At 35.1% G+C, this 17362-nt stretch overlaps 1 long non-coding RNA gene across 1 annotated transcript; it reads left to right on the plus strand.

Annotated features, from left to right (window-relative positions):
* The first annotated feature begins 2490 nt into the window (after nt 1-2490).
* Nucleotides 2491-4497, plus strand: LOC136287818 (uncharacterized). The gene is made up of 3 exons (XR_010720358.1): nt 2491-2513; nt 3349-3378; nt 4437-4497. It is a non-coding gene; the product is annotated as an uncharacterized lncRNA (long non-coding RNA).
* Nucleotides 4498-17362: the final 12865 nt, after the last annotated feature.

Genomic DNA, 17362 nt, shown 5'->3' on the forward strand with positions numbered 1-17362 from the left:
AAGTGTAACCTCAAATCATTCTGTATTAGAGTAGTCCTAACACATGAGATGGCTCACGGAAACTAGGCTGTCTTTGTCTAAAATACATTCTGTTCTGTGCATTCTACAACTTCTGCCACTGAACAATTGAGGTAGAGTGGTATTGAGCTGTTGTCTCCACAATGATGGTATAATTAAGTTCTCATTCTGTTAGTAATTTCTAGCAGTGCCATTTTGACTCCAACGTCTTTCCGTAGCTTTCCTTGTTTTTCCTGGTTGTTAATGGAAACACCACAGATAATTGTGCAATGTAATCTTATAACTTTTACTGTATCCGCAACAGAAAGTATTAAGACAGATTTTATTAGTACACAAACTGTACTTTTTGAATGTAATTAAAGTGCTATCCTGTTCCTCTCTATCTCATGAAGTTAGAAGCATTTAGTTCTGTTCTCTGTTAAACATAGTCTTACTAAGATTGTGTTAAATATATCTTTTGCTGACTGACAAAAAAAAGGGATTTTAGCTTTAAATTCAGAAACCATAAAATATGCTTTTCTGAGACGAAAAGTCAGGGAACTAACTTTGCTAAAGAATAGATGTTTATAAAAACACTAATCTCTGTTTCAGATTCTCATGGCTGGAATTTATACATACAGACTGACTTTATTAAGTGATTTTATGATGTGATTCATTTCAACCTAAACAGATGTCTGAAAGAAGTTAGACAAACTGTATCCTTGAACTGCATCTTGATATCTAAAAAAAAGAAACTCTCAAGAGAGTAGAATGGTTGTAGACATCTATATTAAGTTTCTGTTCTTCTGACATTATGTTTTCAAGTGGAAGTCTGTCATAGGGACCAATATGAGTTTCTAAAAGATTTTTTTTTCCTTTTTAAACTTCTGTGTAAAAATCTGCACAATGATACTGACATTTTAAAAATCACCTATTTAAATTCCTATAAGGTGTAATAAAATGGGCTATAGATTTTTTTTTTCTGATTTAAATTAATTTTTCTTTGGAGTTAGATTATTTTAGGTTTGGGTTTTGTTTTTTAAATATATATTTATTTTTTCTCATATAAACAATAAACTCCAAAGATGACTGAAAAATGCAATGTTACAGAAAGAAAAGAAAATAATTGTATTTTTCAGTTTATAATAAAAAAAATATTGTTCAATTGAAATTTTCCAAGCTTTTAACATAAACCTATTTTTAGAATAATTGAACATTTGTAAATGGAAATGGATCAAAATCCTGTAAAGGTTATAAATTGAATAATTTAAAAGGTAAATTATTTTTAATTATTAAATTAAATACATCCTAGTGCATCCATTAAATGCATAAATTCATTAAATGTTGACAACACGGTGACAGCAATGACAACAGCAGTGACTGTGGTAAATTCTGGGTCAAAACACCTGAAGGAGTTAGGCAGTGGATTCCTGCAGTCAGGGCAAGCTGAGAGAGAACAGAAAAACCCAACAGGGACAGAGGCTGACATGGTAAGGGCGTTGCTAAAGCAACCATAAACAACTCCAGGGCCTCATCACCACAGGTGAATCTCATCTGGTCCCATAGACTTGTGAGTTTACCTGGGCTTCAGTGAAGCCTTTGATGATGGCAGCCCGCAGGTGCACCTTCCTCTGGGTTACAACTGGCTGGGTGGCTGGGCCCAGGAGGTGCTGGTGAATGGAGTCATGTCCAGCCCTGTTTAGTATCTCTACTGATTATCAGCATGAGGGCATCAAGAGCACCCTCATTCAGTTTGCAGATAACAACAAGGTGGGTGGGACTGCTGACCTGCTCGAGGGTAGGAAGATTCTGTGGAGGGGTCTGGGTAGGTTGGGTTGGTGGGCCCAGGATAGTTGCATGAGGCTCAATAAGGCAAAGTGCCAGGGCCTGCACATGGGTTACAATATCCCCACACAGCATTATGTACTGCATGGGGCTGGGGAGCAGTGGCTGGAGAGCTGCCTGGTGGAAAAGAACCTGGGGGTGGTTTTCAGCATCCCAATAGACATGATCCAGCAGTCTGCCTAGGTAGCCAAGAAGGCCAGTGACATCCTGGTCTGTATCAAAATTAGTGTGGCAGAAGGACCAGGGCAGTGACTGACCCCCTCCTCAGCACTAGTGTGGCCACACCTTAAGTCCTCTGTCCAGTTCTGGGCCCTGAGGATGATGTTAAGGCGCTGGACTGTGTCCAGAGAAGGGCAATGAAGCTGGAGAAGGGTCTAGAGTGTAAATCCTATCAGGAGTTTCTGGGGAAGCTGGGGTCGTTTAGCCTAGGGAAAAGTAGGCTCAGGGAAGACCTTAGTGCTCTTTACAATGCCCTGAAAGGAGGTTTTAGCAATGTGGGGATATGCTTCTTCTCCCTGAAAACCAGTGACTGGAACAAGTCTTAAGAGGACATAGTCTTAAGCTACAACAGGAGAGATTCAGATTGAATATCAGTAAGAATTTCACACAGAAAGTTCTGTTAAGCAACTGCCCATAAGATGGTGGGGTCAACATCCCTGGAGGCTTTCAAGGTACAAGTAGACATGGCACTTAGTGCTATGATCTTGTAAATGTGATGGTATTCAGTCAGATGTTGGACTCAATGGTCTTGGTGGTCTTTTCCAACCTTATCAATTCTATGATTCTTGCAAATTATCTGAAAAAGAAAATTAAATTTTTGGGTCAAATTTGGAATAACATGATTTTACCTATTACCTAAAAACATTGTTATTTTTATGAATTTGTGGAACCTGTGCCAATGAAACAGAGATATATTTTCTGAGGTGGCATATTACAAAGCAAGTTAATAATTTACTAGCTAATATGTAACTATAGTGTTCTTTATTGTACAAATTGAATAATATTTTTTAACGTAAAATAGTATTTTCAGCAGCAGCCATTCAAATTCAGTGTCATTCCAGGTTTGAGTTTTTAGCATTTTATGAACAGCTTGCATTTATTTGCATACTGGAGGAAAGATTTCAGAATGCACCCTAGAGCTTTATTAAATTTGCCAACTGGAATATTATTCCACAGCTCTTTTATTAAAGAGCACACATTGCAGTATTTTAGGAAAGAGCTGAAGAAATAAAAGTCTTCAATGTTTATTAAAAAAGCAAGAGACTCGGCATTCAAAATTAATGTAGGAAATTATTTTGTGACTGAAATTATTTCCTAAAAGCCCTTTGGAAACTCAGTGTCTAGTTTTGTTTTGTTGTTGGTTTTTTTTCCATTTTGTCTGGTTCCTTGTTCTATTTTTTTGGTTGTCCGGTTGGTTGTTTTGGGGGTTTTGATTTGTGTTTCTGTCTCCTTTACCATGTTTTAATAATGAATGTTAACAGTCTAAATTCTGTTAAATTCTTGCAGGTACCTACATCAGTTCTGTATGACTCAAAGGTATTTCTGTGTTTATATTATTAAAACTGCTTTCACACTTTTTTGAACATATCTTATTTTCTTGTAATTAGGGTAAATGCTGTGAAAAAAAAATAACGAGAGCACTGATCAAGTGTCTTATGATCAGTCTTAAAGAGGACTTTAAGGTTCTGGTCTTTAAGGAAGAAGATAAGTCCTATTTCCTACCTTCTCCACAAGAAACTCAAGTTTAACATTACCTGAGCATTGCTTTTTATCTAAATTTTCAATATACTTACAAGCGTGAACTGACTCCTCAAAAATTAGAAAAAAAGTGAAAATTACTCATTCCCAAAGGTCCTCTCTGAGCTATTAACCTTCCCAAAGCAGACTTCCCTTGTTCTCCATGGAGTAGGTAATGTCTCTTCTTTTTAAGATTTATGACCGGCATTCAAAATGCCCCAGGTAAATATTAATTTAATAGGTCTCCTTAGAGGTGTGAGACCTAGAAACTAAAAGTCTGAGACTTTTATTCCCATCTAAATTTATATTCTCTTTGCAAATATTAGTTTTGCATAGTTGCAAAATGCAGTAAAGGTGATATGAAAGGTACAGATGCTCAACAATCTTAGGCTACTTATGGGTATTCTATGTATTTTTAAGTTCTAAAGAGAAAATTCTTTTCCCTAAAATTATCACATAATCTTTTTACAAAAAAAACAAAACAAAACAAAAAAAAAAAAAAACAAACAAAAAAAAAACAAAACAAACAAACAAACAAAAAAACCAAAAACGAAAAACCCCACCAAAACAAACAAACAAAAAAACCCCAAAACCAATAAAAAAACAAACCAAAAAAACCAACCAACCAAACTAAAAAACCTCAGAAAAAACAAAAACAAAAATCGCAACCCCCAAACAAAGAAAAATAAACAAACAAAAACCCTACCCCACTTAGGTGAAACTTAAGTGAAAACTAATTAGACTACCGATGAAGTGGATCTAAACACGACCAAAACTATTTAGACATTGTTTGAAGTTCTAATTTAAGCTTGTACAACACCTGAATTACAAAGTAACAAAGATATCTCCCTTTTCAGGCATTTTCAAGAGCAACAAATGTTACTTCCAGACAAAATTATGTGAATGGCACAGTGTAAAGCTACTTAAATTCTGATTCACTTCTATTGCTTATGTATGTGTGTATATATATTGTCATGGGTTTTGTAAACCAAGACATATATATGTATGTGTGTATGTATATATATATATACATATGAAGTATTTCCTTACTCTTCTCAGAAAATGAAATCAGGAGTCTGCTCACAGCTAACAAGAAATGATGGATAGTGTTAGTATTATTCCTTGCGAATCTTAGTGCCCAAAGTCCTGCGCAAAAATCAGATGGTTTTGTTATTGGTACTGTAAATTGGATATCATAGTCAGCTTCAGGAAATAACTCCATTTTTATTCTCCACAGAAATATTTGACCTACGGACCACTTTGATTATTTTGAATTCAGAAAAATAGCTGCTAGTAGCAAGAAAAGTGAGAGAACTTAAGATGTTACTTTTAGCTCATTTGTACCAAAAAGGTTGTAGATATAGTCATATTCACTGTCACTTCCAATCTATTTTTATATTCATCTTCCAGCTGTCATTTCCATGCTTGTTGAGCATCACTGCCACACAATACTTTGTTCATAGCCACTAAGGGCCAAATATCCACATAGAACAGGATTCTTATTGACTTCAGTGACAGTTGTACTCGCATAAGAAATAAAGTTTAGTTCACTGTCTCTTGTATTCAACAGTGCCATCAAAGAAGGCTTAGCTTGTTTTCTTACTTTTATTTTTTTCATATACAGAAATCCAGTACAATCAAGACCAAGCAGTGTATTTCTTCTTTTGCTTGTGCTTGCTGCATTTACCACACTCTCCTAAAATTCCCTTTTTTCTTCACCTGTCAAAAATATCACAAATATTAAATATTTCTAATAAGAAATATTGTTTGAAATATTATATGTATACATAAAGTATTGAGTTATTTGTGTCTTCATAAAAAGTAAGAATACTTTTCAAAAATTCTAATCATCATACTTTAAAAAATGGTACTGTATTTGGAGCCATGTAAGTTAAGTCACACTCACCTAAAAAGTGGTCAAGTTGTCAGTATGGGTAGAAAAATGTTTCAAACACATCAGTGTATAATTAAATATGAATGGAATGTATTTTTTTAAAAAAGGGAAAATCACTACAAACAGAAAACTAATTTCTTAGATCAAATTCACTGGTAAGATATGGTTTATCATAATTTTGTGCACTTGGGAATAGTCTTACTCTCTTCTTTATGGAATGAGGTAAAATAAAAAGAAAAAACTATGAAAAGAATGTTTAATATTCTGTTATGGCCTAGATTTCTCAAAGGAATTTCTTCCCATTTGTTGCATGATGGACAAGTGAAGTGGGGTTTGTGTTTGAGCTGATTGAGGAACAAAAGGGTTAGCCAAGAGCTCTCAAACCAAACCTCTGTAATGGTTTGGCCCAAGGGAGGAGGACTTTGGGAGTCTTATCTGGGGCTCGCTGCCTCTAGAAGCTTCTCTCAGAAGTATCCCCTTTAGCATCCCTCCTCCCCCTGCAAAATCTGGTTATGCAACCCCAGTATAGGTACAATAAAAGTGTTCTTTATTATTTATGTTCCAGTAGTACAAAGGAAGTGGAGATGGAGATCCTTTCACTTTGAGAAATTCTTCATCTTTCAAAAATGAATTTTTATTTATTTTAGAGGAAAAAGGAAGTGTAATGAAGACTTTCTCTTGTGAACTTCTGAAAGTAGATGACCACAGATAGTCTTTAAAATATTTGCTCTTTGCCAGAACTAGAATAAGGGGAAGAAATTATGGAGTCCTAGCTATCTACTGAACAGATCCAATTACTCTGCTGGATCTGCTGTAAACTGAAGAGAATCAAAGAGCAGACCCAGTACTATTATCAAATACAAATGTGGAGAATAAAAAAAACCCCAACAAAACAAACAAATCCCTGAGAAAAAAAGTTAATAGCTGAAGATTAAATTTTGGGTTCAATATCCACATTTCTGGTTTTGTATTTTTTTTTTTTTAAGAATAGAAACTAATGAATAAGTTTTATACTATAACATTAATTTAGTAAAATACTGACAAGTGTTTTCCCTATTATTTGGGATCTTATTTCTCCCTCATTTTCAAACATCATAAATTAAGATGTGAGACGTTTTAAGTAGTTCAAAGAAATACCATAAAACTCCAAAAAGCTTTGAATACTCAAAATTATTTCTTAAAGGCTAATTGTCTTCAATCAATAGGGCCACATCTCTGTAAATGTGCATTCTCAGGTCTTGTATACCTTTACAGCCGAAAGTCACGTGGAGGAATCTGTTCATCTCAGTAATACCTTATTCCTAGCCTTTCTCTTTAGTTCTTACCGATTTGAATGCAGGCCTTCTTTTTCATTATGCTTAGATAATACTGGTTGTCTCAATTTTTTACTATAGCTTGCAAGAGGTGTGATTCTCATGAAGTGTTTTAAGATTTGGAATTTAAGTAAAGCATCATGTACAGGAGCTTATCTTTCTACAAGGACTTTGTACAGAACCTTAGGCATAGAAGTTCTTAAGTTTGTATACTATTAATGCACTCAAAATTAGATAGGGTGAATATAGATCCCTATATTCATTTTCATTATCTTGCCTGTCTTGCACTACTTACCTATTTCAATTGTTTGGCTGGAAAGAACAAGATAAATGATATTTCTTAAGTGTTTTTGTTTTGTTGTTTTTTTTTTCCAGATTTGATTTTCTTTTACCTATTTCATCTAATACAGCATTAAAATCTTTACTCAGTGTGAAAGAGAGTGTTCCTCTTCTTTTTAAAGGCAACACTTTTCTGGATTTATCAGCTTTTAGACTTTATTTTCTTGAAATAAGTGTTTATAACTGAATAAAACCACAAACATTTCTACATTTCTCTTTTTAGTTCATTTTGGTTTGGTTGTTTGTTTTGAGCATTTCTGAAATCAAAATCCAGCTATTTAATAATAATTGTAGGCACTGAAATAGTTTTGAAGGAGTGACACAGTAGTGTCTACCTCATTAAATTTGCTGATTTTTTGTTAAATTGAATAAATTCTTGAGTGTAACCAAAAAACACCTCACCAAAACCAACGCTACTTTATCTTAGTATGGTGAGTTTAACTTGGCTGGATGACAGATGCCCACCAAAGCTGCTGTATCACTCCCCTTCTCAGGTGGACAGTAGAGAGAAAATATAATGAAAGACTTGTGGGTCCAGATAAAAAGAGAAAGCACTCAGCAGTTACTGTCACAGGCAGAATAGACTCAGCTAGGGAAATGAATTGAATTTATTGCAAATAAAATCAAAGTAGGATAATTAGAAACAGAAAAAAAAAACCCAAAGCACCTTTTCCCCACCCCTCCCCTCTTCCAGGGCCTAACACTACTCCTGATTTCCTCTCCCTCCTCAGCCACATAGCAGAGGGACAGGGAATGGGAGCTGCATTCAGTTCAGCACACATTGTCTCTGCTGTTCCTTACTCCTCAGGGATAAGATCAAGAATAACAGTAAGAACTAATTTCTTATTCTATACATTTCTGTTAAGGCGTATCAAAGTAAATAGTGAAGCAGAATTACCTGAAGAAAAATTATTTTCCTTTCTCTAAACATTTTGAATTAGAACAGTTAAGAGTGTTTGAGTTTTGGTTTTGTTTGTTTGTTTTGTTTGTTTGTTTGTTTTTGATTTGTTTGGTTTGGTTTTCAGTAAATATTTTTCATTGTGAAATTTGCTTTATTGTTCTTAAAAGTTTTCATTATCAGGAAAAATTGTATTATAGGGAAATTTCTCTTCCCTAAAAGCTATCTAAAATACAGAATTTCCCATTTTGTTTCCACACTGTTTGGCTAGATTCTTCCATATTTCTCTCTATAGTACTGTCCTCTCTATGCCTTGAGGTTATCACTGCAAACCTCTTCAATCCATTTCTCAGCAAGTTTACTATTTGGAAAGACCTAAGCTGACATTCATAGGATTGAGGCTTTATGTCACAAAGGAAATAAAACTGTTTGATAGCACCAGTTCTCTCTATTTTATATCTGAAGTAAGCTCTAGCTCAGTGCTGAAGTATTTCAAAAACATCTGAAAGTTATTGTTGTACGGCCCTTTACTTGTGCTTCGTCTGTATTAACAGTTGTGAAGGAAAGACTTACAGTTATTTGCAGATTGGGCCAAATCCTCAACGGCATAAAGCAAAAGGAAAATGCAGTTGTCTAACACTTTTCTACAGAAAAATAAAGATTCTTACATATCTGGATAGAATAGAGTGCTTTAAAAAATTACATGATCACAAGAACGCCTACCAAAAATTAAGTATCTAACCATTATACCTGTTGCCAATGGAAGCTGGTTTATTTTGCTGTAGCTCCTACCCCTACATATTTTTCTTATTTTATCATCATGTGCCTGTTATACAAATATAAAGGTTCTTCCATTTCAAACAAGTCACTAATACTAACAGTTTTCACTGGCAGAAGTGTAACAATCTGATAATGAAATGTGAGCCATAATACATAGAATATGTTAATACATCTCCTAGGTTTGTTTTGGTTCACCCTCTCTCCCCTCATCCCGTTTGTCTTAAATACACTGAGGCAAACTTCCGCGCCTCTGTGTAGGTTTCTGTATGGCTTGAACAGAATGACAGAGGATTGGTATATCACCTAGTTAACCTTCAAGATCTAAGGCAATATTAGCTCTAGCTATGAACTTACTTATAGGTGTTTACATTAATTTTCTTCAAAATTGTCCACAGTCTACTTATATGAAACTACTCCAGTGTTTCATTATTGTTACCATAAAAATGTCATTTTTAGACTGTAACCTCAATCTGCTTTGCTCGGTTTGAAACCCACTTAAATGTGGACATAAAGTACATTTTATTCCCTTTCTCATAGCAATTGTCTTTGATGAATTGGGAGAGCATCAGCATTTCAATACTCAGTCTTAAGTTTTAGAAATTAAATCAGTTCCTTTCTAAACCCGCTCTCATACATTTCATTTCTATACAACTGCTAATTTACATTACTTTCATTTGGATCCATAAACTGAGCTCTTCTGGGGTGTACAGTGTCCAGATCTGAATGCAGTTCCCCAGTATAGACCCCAGCAATGTAGGGTAGAGAAGAAGATTCCCGTTCCATACCTGGTAGACTTTTATTTTTTTTTAATTATCTGTCAATACCTTGATTGTCTTCCTATGGGGGTAAATACAAGTTTGACCTAAGTGTAGCTTAATTATTTCCTCATAAAATTTCTATGAAACTGCTTCTTATCTTTATCTTGTATTTGTGCAATGATTCTCAAGTGCAAAATGAGTAATTTTGTTAGCTTGCAATAGTGAGACACTCTAAAAATCTTGTAATAGTCCTCATTCTGAAATACCAAGCATAAAAATATGTGAAGAGTAGAATTACGATTGCAGAATTAAGTTGATGTAAAAACAGTAATTGTTTATATCTGAATTTAAAGCAATCTGGAATTCACATGATTAATTTCTCTATTTCAACATTCAGAGGATTGTTTTGTTTGTTTGTTTTTAATGATAAGACAAATTTATCTTTCTGATATTCAGTGGAGATCACTGCCCTGTTATTTCAAACTCAAACAAACAAAGAAAAGAAAAATCCTTATAGACAACTTTATCTCATTCAGGACTATTAGAACAGATTTCCACTGGCTCAGACCCAAATCTCTACCAAGCATGCATATATGGGAAGTGGGTTTTCAGTCTTTCCTCAATAAAGATTTTAATAAATAGCTCAACTTAGTATTTTGTATTTTATTATGTTGAGATTTCTAAATCGTTTACTAGAATTTAAAAGCAAGTGTTTATTATCCCGTCTGAAAACTTAGTGGTAATAGCATAAACTTCCTGGGTTTTTTAAGATCAAAACTTATTGCTACCGTAAATCAACAGCACTGTGTGTACAAGACAAGAGGTTTTTTCAAGGCTATTTCTTAGAGTTACTGCCTTAACAACAAGAGTTGGAAGATAAAAATAAACAGGTAAGTCGAGGTGGATCTGACCTTCTGGCATTGACACAGAACCATAGAATGATTTGGATTGGAAGGGACCTTGAAAATCATTTAATTCTGACCCTTCATGCATGGGCAAGGACACTCTTCACTAGATCAGGTTGCTCAGAGCCCCATCCAAGCTGGTTCTGAACATTTCCAGAGACAGGGCATTCACAGCTTCTCTGGGCAATGTGTTCCACTGCCTCACCACTTCTACAATAGAGAATATCTAATCCAAACCTAGTCTCTTTGAGTCTGAATCCATTTCCCTGTGTTCTACCACTAAATGCTCTTGTAAATCATCTCTCTTCTTTCTTGTAGGCTCCCTTGGGACTGCAAACCCCATCAATGCATAATCACTGCAGCCCAGGCTGCCTCCAATCTTGATGTCCCCAGCTGGCTCTCTTACACTGGTGATCATAAGATCCTGTATCACATTCCCTCTGGAAGGGCTGTCTATTACCTGGGTCAGAAAGTTATCTTCCGTGTTTTCCAGAAGTCTCTTGGATTGCCTACAACTCATTGTGCAACTTTCCCAGCAGATGTCAGGATGGTTGGAGCCCCCTGTGAGCATAATGCCTCCTGTAGCTGCAGCAAGAAGGCTTTGTCAGCAGGATCCCATTGATCAGGGGCCTGTAGTAGACACTGACCACAAAGCTTCCTTTGTTGCCTTGGTCTCTGATTCTTATGCACAGGCCTTTGACCTCCTCATGGCTGTTCTTCAGAGACAGCTCTTCACACTCAATCCACCTCTTGATGTAGAGGGCAACCTTTCCTTCCTCCCCTGCCTCTTCTAAATAGCCTGTAGCCTTTGACAGTCACACTCCAGGCATGGAATTCATTCCATCAACGTTTCAGTAATGGCAACAAGGTCATAAGTCTCTAGTAGTCTGTTGGTAGCTTCCAATTCTTTCTGTTTCTGCCTGCACTGCATGAATTGGTATACAGGCTCCTAAGCTGGGCTCTTGGCTGTGCCACCTTCCTAAAGGAGCACCCCTTATATATCCCCTCTTTTGGGATATTTCTTTGGGGCTTCCCTTTTGACTTCTATTATCAGGTGAGTCCCTGGCCTGTCCCTATAAGACTGCAAGTGTGTTATCTAAGTCTTGTCAATCATTGATCCATTAATTGGCCAAGGTTTTAAAAATTTGTGAATTATAAACCCTTCCACTACATTCTTCTTTTTTGGTCACAAGATACTGATTGATTCAGTTTGATCTAAAGAAAATAAGGAAAGTTTCTGAGCTCCTAGCATCTCTGACACGAGTTGTGCATGTTATTGCCCAAAGGAATGAGAGAGCTCAGGGTTACTTAATTCATACATAATATCTAAAGAGGGTATTGAGAGATATACTCTTCTTCATGAAGAAATGGTTTTTCTTACAGTAAGCAAAGCAATCCTAGAGTTGGTCTGGGGCACTGAAGTCACAATTATGCAACTAATCACTGCTGACTGCTGCTGGATGACTGCTAGTCTTCCAGCTAATCAATGTATTGGTTTATCTTTGGGTGACAGAGACATAGGTGGAGTTATTTCTCTCTTGGTAACATTCCCATTTTGATAGGATGAAGCATTCTTCTAATAAGAACAAATTTTGTAATCAAATGAAATAGATTTATTCCAAATACAAAGGTAATAGAAAACAGTAAAAAAAAAATCAGAACAAGGAAAGAAGATTTCTTTGTGCAATAATCAGAACTTTAATGTTTGATTCTGTTTACATGGCTACCAAGTAAAGCATGTCACAAATCACAGGCACTGCACATTAATCAAGGGAATAGCTCTGTTTATTGAAAACACTTGAACTTATTCTGTGCAATAACCAAGTAAAACAAGACCATATTTAATAATTGTTACCAAACTAATTCTAGAATTGGTATCTAACAAGTGACCTCAATGATAATAGTATGTGGATGGAAACTGGACCTGCAAGAGGAACTCACTGTATCAACTTAAATCTTGATTTCCTCCTCCTCTAGTGTGTTTCAGTTCTGACTGAAATTAGGAGAGGTCCATTTTGAGAATGGAAAATGGAAAAATTTAATGTATGGGGTAATAAAATTTCACTAAGTATCAATAGTGCTGCATGTATTTTCCTATTAACATTCACTTCATAACTTTCTTTTCTGAGATTCGAGATCTATGGTATTTTCTTCTGTCAGCCATGGTCTGACAAATATGAGTTATGTTGAGAACCCAGTTGTACTCAATACCTTGGTAAAAAGTATTAGCGATTTATTCTGTATTGTACTGCAGTGTGTTCTACCAGAATAAATATCCAATCCTAGTAGATATAAGTTTAATACTAGTTTAATATAGGTTGTATATATTTTAAACTTTATACATACTTTTATAAATATTTCTCATTCTAAAACGTAAATATTCATCAGTTACTTATTGCATAGAAATAATGTAATTCTTTGTGCTGTTGTTCTCTGCTTTAAGTGAGGTTACATTATTGATTTAATTTAATTAGAATATCAATATGCTTCAGCATTGAAAGACAAATAGTCACCTACTACATTTTACCTTGTTTTTGAATTTTGGTTTGTAATCCACTGAAGTAAAGTTTAAGAAATTTTTTGAGACTTCCCTAATAGGGTTGAAAATGAATGTACTGGTGGCAGTATTTAAGCCTTTACAGCCAGCAGGCGTATTGGTCAGGGGCATGCTTAACTAAATTCTCTGTTTGGCTCTTAAGTACTTTCAAAGGGTACATTGATGAGGGTTGTTTTCATTAACCATCATGGCAACTGAACAGTATTCTGACCTTGTAAATTCTGTTAATGTGCTGAGAGTGTTGCACAATATTCATACTTCTCAGGAAATGATACCACAAACCGAATCTGATGTACAGTATAAGTTCATACAGAATATCTAGGAGACTTGTATCAGAAAATGAAAAGATCTCTAAACTTAAGATTCATGAGGAGAAAAGCACAACTCCTAAAACTAACGGAGGAATCTATTTGAATTTGAACTGACAGGTACAGTTGTAGTACTTACAGATGACGCGAATGTAAATGCCTAACCCATAAAATGATGAAGTAAACTCTAACTTACAGTGTTTCTTATGTACATATAACACAACAGTCAGATTTTCTAGGAATTCATAACTTAAATTTGCTGTATAGAAGTAAAGAGGGGGAAGATTTTTTTTTCTATTTTTCTCTTTTCCGAATGAAATTAACTGATAAAGTATATTTTAAATTGTATTTAAAAAGAAAGGTTTATGTTTAAGTGGCTATTATTTGCTTGTTCCCTGAAAAATGTTTGTCTTATGTTGATCACAAAGGTTTAGATCCTGATTATCAACTGATTTAAACAGACTCGCTAAACTGAAATTAACAAAGGCAATGTAGAACTAAGACAGCTGTGCTAGTGACAGAGAAGACTGAGAACAAAAGAGACTTGTGTAAAACAGCTACTCCATAAAAATATCAATGGAGGAGACATAATGGTCCATACGTATTGCTATCAAGATTAAATGATGGAATGACAGCTTCAGGAGGAGAAGCACATATGAAAGATTATCTAAAGAAAATATTTAAGTGATAACTGATCAACGTTTGTGAATGCTGTAATGTGTCAAAAGCTGGCATTCAGGAAAATATGAGTAGAAGGGCACTCATGGAAAGTAGAATGCTGCACAGTTAGTGAGATAAAGAGCTTTAGAAGACATAAAGTAAAATGGGATTGAGAGAATGGGAGTGTCTTTAATTTCTGGGTAGGCTGTTGTTTTCCCCTTTCTATTTATATTCTAATCATCTTGGGTAAAAGATTATGCATTTGCAAAGTGTCCTGCTCAATATCATCTCAGACTTGTCAGTGTGCTATTTTATTTCCACTAATTGTACTATTTATTACAGCTCAGTTGGTTCACAGCTGACAACATAAAAAATATCCTCCAGTGACTGGCCTGCTGAACAGTGCCCCATACTTCCTTTATTGCCTATATCAGACATTAATAGAGAAATACTATTACTGAGATGTGTTGACATCATTGATTAGGATTTTGAATATACTGGAAAGTAAACAGAAACATTAATTTTAATTTTAAACTCCATTAGGAATTTGAGAGTAAAACAAAACCGATGCCTGCAGAATACAAGCGTAGATTTCTTAATGGAGCAGCAGACATTTACTTTGTGGTTTCTAAGGGAAACTTCCAGAATAGATAGTTAAAACAATTTTTAAAACATGAGATCATTTGGCTAACAAACTATGGAGTTCAAAGACACTTTTTTTAAATTGGGAATGCAATATGAGAAAGAAGAGGAAAAAAAAGGGCATTCATTGTAATGTATCACTGATTTTTAACATGTATTCTTATGTCACATTCTGGTGATTTTTATACACTAAAATAATGTTTATAAGGCAAACTTATCTGTGACTAAAGCCCTGGATCTGTTAAAAAAAAAGTGACAGTTTTGCTATTTAATGAAAACAGAACATATTTCTACATCTTACAGTATTCACCTCTCCTGGCTGCATGCCAGATGTAAAATGTTTAGGTCCAACTCCTTGGCTAATGTAAATCTCAGCATAACAGAGCTGAGATCAATCAAGTCAAAGAAAGCAGAAGCAAATGCAGAAAATTCAATAAAAATTAAGTAGTGGATGTGAACAGATTCTGCTGTGCCTAGTGTAGCAGACTTTTTTTTATAACTGAAAATTTAAGTTTTATAATTTCTGCAGCATCAGGAAGTTCTTTGGTTATAGATGTCGATTATGCTCAATGTTGATACAATTCTGTTGTTTGTGTCTCAGGTTCTGATAATGATCTTGAACACTCCAATTTGTGCAACACATTGGCCAGACGTTTCTTGTCATTTAATGTGATTTTAGTAATAACCCCACATCTTAGAGTACCTTGTGATTTCTTTTCTCTTACACAGTGTTTTTAAACCACATTAATTAATTAAGTTTTGAATTTGACAAGGTGGCCCAGGTTTGCAACAAACTGCTTTTGTATTTCTCTTTTTGTCATTTTTGTTATTGCTCTCTTTAATTCCGATTTTCATTTTCTGCCTATTTCTACAAAAAATTAATCCCTCATGATTCGTTCTGTTAAACATAGATCACTTCTGAGAAGTATGTAGTGCTTTCCTCTCCTTCTCTAAAGCAATTCAATTTTTACTCCATCATGTTGTAGAAATTACCTGAAGTAATCTCACAGAGTATTCTAAATCTTCACATATATTGCAGTATCTTCATATATGTATTGCATTTCTATATTTAATTTACAACTCATATTTTAAGATACATAACCTATTCTGAATATAGCTCAAAAAACTTAATTAATTGACATTTATGTCAGTTTATTAGATGACAAAAGACAAAGGGAGTGTCACACCTGAAAAGCAAATGATGAAAGGGCAGCAATGACAATAATGAAGTTTACGGTTCAGTAACAGTGAAATAACAGTGTGGGACACTGAGAGTTGCCTGAGTGAAGCAAGTGTCAAGAGATATTAGATGTTTGGATTAATAAATGGTTTTAAAATAAAAATAAGTGACTTAGAGTTACAATATTGTGGATTAATATGCTGTGAGCTTAAGTTTACTTGCTTGGCATCAAGAACTAGATTTGCTGAGGCCTTAGGCTGGAAGCTGTGAGCTTTCACCTAGAGTTGCTTTTGAATAGAATAGAGTTCATTTTCTTAGTAACTTTCTTGATATCTAGTTCAGTGTCATGTTTTAAATTTAGTGTGAGAATAATGCTGATAGCACACTGGTGTTCTAGATGTTGCTACATAGTGTTTATTCTACACCAAGGACTTTTCAGTTTTCCATGTGCTGCCAACTATGTTAGTGGGCAAGAAGTACAAACCAGAAGATAAAGAGGTTACAGTTATCACTAGAAGATATAACTTCAGAAGAAAAGAAGTTAATGACCTGCCTGCATGGACATCGAGAAAGAATCCAACACCCCAGAACACTCCAGATCAAAAATCACCATTGGACTAAAAAGTGTGTGCAAGATGCTTTCAAGATGTGTAAAGAACTTGTGCATAGACGAGAAGGGTGTAAAAATCCAGGGATTTCTTTGTTCCAGGTCCCTCTTTGGGAGATGAAGCACCTCTCGAATGAGAAATGGCTAAAAGAATTGGTACTATTCAGCCTAGAAAGAGAAGGCTTTGGGTTGACCCAATTAAAGCCTTCCAGTACCTGAAGGGAGCCTACAAGTTAGATCGAGAGGAACTTTTTACAAGGTCATTTAGTGACAGGACAAGCGGAGCAACTTAAAACTGCAAGACAGCAGATTTAGGTTAGATGTAAGTTAGATATAAGAAAGAAATTTTTTGTTGTGAGCGTGGTGAGACACTGGAACGAGTTGCCCAGGGAAGCTGGGGATGCCCCATTTCTGGCAGTGTTCAAGGCCAGGCTGGATGGGGCTTGGAGAAATCTAGTCTACTGAAAGTCCTGGCTCAGGGCAGGGGTGTTGGAACTAGATGACATTTAATGTTCCTTCCAACCCAAACTGTTCTATGGTTCCATGATTTTCTGGAGGCACAAATCTTGAGCTGTCCCTATTGCTGTACCACTCATTTATTAAATTATTTTTTCCTGGCATTTTATGTCTGGGACTCTGCTGCAGCAACCTACAGAAAAAAAAAAAAAAAAAAAAAAAGAAAATTTAAAAAAAAAAAGAAAAAAAAAAGAAAAAAAAAAAAAGAAAAAAATTAACGGCAGTGTCATGGAAACATATGATATACCATGATATATATTGAATCCTTTTTCATTTAAAATAATTCTACATTTTAGTCTCTACTTTCAGATTTTATGTCCCCTTTGAGGAGCGGAATAGAGAAACCAAAGATGGAGTGCTTGAAAGAGCAGCTCTAATTGGTTTTTCCTGGTTTTTTTATCATACTAGGATTAGAAGGCATGACTA

Source organism: Chamaea fasciata, unplaced genomic scaffold (genome assembly GCF_029207755.1).
Source record: "Chamaea fasciata isolate MVZ Bird 193981 ecotype frontalis unplaced genomic scaffold, bChaFas1.0.hap1 SCAF_3, whole genome shotgun sequence".
In the NCBI taxonomy this organism is placed as follows: Eukaryota; Metazoa; Chordata; class Aves; order Passeriformes; family Sylviidae; genus Chamaea; species Chamaea fasciata.